The following is a 4,290-nucleotide window of genomic DNA, read 5'->3' on the forward strand; positions in this document are numbered from 1 at the left end:
CAAATTCCCGTTGGCTATCTATTTTACATGTGGTAATGGAAGTTTCTATGTTACTCTCTCCATACATCTCACCCTCTCCTCCCCTATCCCCACGTCCATGTGTCTATTCTCTATTTCTGTTTCTCCATTGCTGCCCTGTAGGTAAATTCTTCAGTACCATTTTTCTATATTCCGTATATATGCATTAGAATACTATATTTATCTTTCTCTTTCTGACTTACTTCACTCTGTATAATAAGTTCTAGATTCATCCACCTCATTAGGACTGACTCAAATGTGTTCCGATTTATGGCTGAGTAATACTCCATTGTGTATATGTACCACAACTTCTCTATCCATTCATCTGTCGATGGACATCTAGGTTGCTTCCATGTTCTAGCTATTGTAAATAGTGCTGCAATGAACAATGGGATACATGTGTCTCTTTCAATTTTGGTTTCCTCAGGGTATATGCCTAGGAGTGGGATTGCTGGGTCATATGGTGGTTTTATTCCTAGCTTTTTAAGGAATCTCCATACCATCTTCCATAGTGGCTGTATCAATTTGCATTCCCACCAATAGTGCAGGAGCGTTCCCTTTTCCCCACACCCTCTCCAGCATTTAGTGTTTGTAGACTTTCTGATGATGGCCGTTCTGACTGGTGTGAGTTGATATCTCATTGTAGTTTTGATTTGCGTTTCTCTAATAATGAGTGATGTTGAGCATCTTTTCATGTGTTTGTTAGCCATCTGCATGTCTTCTTTTGAGAAGTGTCTGTTTAGGTCTTTTCCCCACTTTTTGATTGGGTTGTTTGTTTTTCTGGTATTGAGTTGTATGAGCTGCTTGTATGTTTTGGAAATTAATCCTTTGTCAGTTGTTTCATTTGCTATTATTTTCTCCCATTCTAAGGGTTGTCTTTTCACCTTGCTTATAGTTTCCTTTGCTGTGCAAAAGCTTTTAGTTTAATCAGGTCCCACTTGTTTCCTTTTGTTTTTATTTCTGTTACTCTAGGAGGTGGGTCACAGAGAATCTTACTTTGATTTATGTCATCAAGTGTTCTGCCTATGTTTTCCTCTAAGAGTTTATAGTTTCTGGTCCTACATTTAGGTCTTTAATCCATTTCGAGTTTACCTTTGTGTATGGTGTTAGGAAGTGTTCTAATTTCATTCTTTTGCATGTAGCTGTCCAGTTTTCCCAGCACCATGTACTGAAGAGGCTGTCTTTGCCCCATTGTATATTCTCACCTCCTTTGTCAAAAATAAGGTACCCATAGGTGCATGGGTTTATTTCTTGGCTTTCTATCTTGTTCCACTGGTCTGTATTTCTATTTTTGTGCCAATATATACTGTCTTGATGACTGTAGCTTTGTAGTATAATCTGAAGTCAGGAAGGTTGATTCCTCCAGCTCCATTCTTCTTTCTCAAAACTGCTTTGGCTATTCAGGGTCTTTTGTGTTTCCATATGAATTGTGAAATTTTTTGTTCTAGTTCTGTGAAAAATGCCAATGGTAATTTGATAGGGATCACACTGAATCTGTAGATTGCATTTGGTAGTACAGTCATTTTCACAATATTGCTTCTTCCAACGCAGGAACATGGAATCTCTCTCCATCTGTTTATGTCATCTTTGATTTCTTTCATTAGTGTCTTATAATTTTCAGTGTACAGTTCTGGTTTTCTTTAATTGACAATAATCTTTTGGTGTTCAGATTACCTGGCCTTTGTTGTGAAACTTCTGTATCACCTGGCTCCCTCGCTCACCTCCGTTCTCTCAGAGTTACTTGAGATTCTACTTCCCTGGCTTTAAGTCCTCAAAATTTCCACCAAGTAAAAACATAAGTCTCAACTTTTAGATTGTGAATATTTGTATAAGTTTATGTGTGTGTGTGTTTAGTTTCAAATACAACCTAAAAAACTTCAAATGCTAACATATTCTAATATCTAGATTGCTACCTTGTGAGTGAGTACTGCCACGTGACTTTAAGGGTTGGTTTGGTCGTTATGATATTTGCACTGGTTAGTGTTTATTTGATTATAGCCTGTAACATACCAGGGGCTTCCCCTGGCAGCTCAGCTGGTAAAGAATCCGCCTGCAATTCAGGAGACCCCTGTTTGATTCCTAGTTCAGGAAGGTATGCTGGAGAATGTATAGGCTACCCACTGCAATATTCTTGGGCTTCCCTGGTGATTCACCTGGTAAAGAATCTGCTTGCACTCTGAGAGACCTGAGTTCAATCCCTGGGTTGGGAAGATCCCCTGGAGAAGAGAACAGCTACTCACTTCAGTATTCTGGCCTGGAGAATTCAATGGGCTGTATAGTCCATGGGCTCTCAAAGAGTCAAACATGACTGAACGACTTTCACTTTCACTTTCTGTCACATATTAAAGAACATTCAGTAAGTCTTGCCTATCTGTCCCTGTGTAGAAGTATTTGTGGCAGAGATTACTGGTGTCTCTTACTATAAGTTTCTCCTTCTTTCAAAATAATGACACTCCAAAGATTTAAATGAACATATAGACAATCAGGGGAAAAAAATACCACGTAGCCCAGTTTCCCTCAGAGCTACTCGTAGTCTTGTGAATAAGTTCAAGTCAGTGATTTACAGGGTTTCTCTGGTGGCTCAAACGGTAAAGAATCTGCCCACATTGCGGGAGGCCCGGGATGGATCACTGGGGGGGGAAGAGCCCCTGGAGAAGGGAATGGCTACCCATTCTTGCCTGAGAATTCCATGGACAGAGGAGCCTGTAAGCAGAAGTGTATTGTAGCAGCTTCTGGAAACCTTCCTTAAGAGCAAGATGATTTCTTGTATATGTCCATGAGGTTGCGTTTGCCATTGTGTTTTTCAAATATCCCATGTCCTTACTGATTCTTAATTGATTTTTTTAATTAATGATATAGGTAAGTTAACATTTTTTACTGTGATTCTGGATGTCTATTTTTTTCTATAGTTATTTCAATATTCACCTTATATATTTCAAGTCCACTATTTGGGGAGCAATTTAAGATATTTGGACTATCTCAGTAACATTTAATCAAGAAATTCCACATGATTCCATTTGCATTTTTATTTATAACCATTTTGCTGTCAAGTAGCACTCCTGTTTAGAAAATCCAATCTAGGAAGCTCAGCTCGGTGTTCTGTGGTGACCTGGATGAGTGGGGATGGAGGGAAGGGAGGGAGGCCTGAGAGGGAGGGGACATACACACACATGTAACCGATTCCTTTCCTCCTACAGCAGAACCTAATACAACATTGTAAAGCAGCTATACCCCAATTATAAACGCTTCAATCTGACAACTCAAAACTTTTGATTAGAGAATTTAGTCATATGTATACATTTATGTACAGCCATTTATATACTGATATATTTGGACTTAAAGTTCTATCTTATTTTGTACTTTATGATTCCTCCATATTTCTCACTCCCTTTTTATATTCATTATTTTTTGCCATTTCAGTACTTATCCTCTGCTAGTTTGTAAAACAAACCTTCTTATTTAATCCTTTCAGTAGTTTCTTCAGAAATTATGACATAAATCAATTTATGGAAGAACAATGTTAATTAATGTCTTTACCCTTCTCTTGGGTGATTAAAAAAACAAAATGACACCTCAGAACACTTAACTGTTCTACACCTTTGAAAACTCTGTTCTTTATTACTGTGCATTAAACATTTTATTTTCCAAATCCAAGTTTTATACCATCAGTATTCATTTAGATGTACCCACTTATTCCTTTGTTACTTCTTACATCTCAGTCCTACATCTAAGAACATCTCTTTCTGCCTTAAGTACATTCTTTAGAATTTTATTTAGCAGAGAACAAACTGCTTTTTGATTATTTGTCTGAAAATGTCTTTATTTACCTGTGTATAGAAGCTTAGGTTGACATATTTTCTTTCAGGGTATTGAAGATATTCCACTGTTTTCTGGTTTTTATTATTACTGTTTAAAAGTCAGCTAAAAGTGTAATTGTCACACTTTTGAATATAAGTTTTGCCTTCAATATAACTGCCTCCAAATTTTTTACCTTATTATAGAGAATTTAAAACATATTGAAAATAAGAAAAAATCATCTAACAAACCCTTTTGTGTTTATACCCCAGTTTCAATAATCATCAACATTTTGCCGCTTTTATGTCATCCATTCTGGCATATGCAAACACTTATACATCTACTTTAGTAGTTTATTTTTTGCAAGACTATTTTAGAACCAATACCAAAAAAGTTGCTATATTATGTCTTTTCATCTGTAAACAGCTCAGTATGTATCTCTAACTGATAAGGACTTTATTAACATAAGCAGCATGC

This window comes from Dama dama, chromosome 20, assembly GCF_033118175.1.
Source record: "Dama dama isolate Ldn47 chromosome 20, ASM3311817v1, whole genome shotgun sequence".
Lineage (NCBI taxonomy): Eukaryota > Metazoa > Chordata > Mammalia > Artiodactyla > Cervidae > Dama > Dama dama.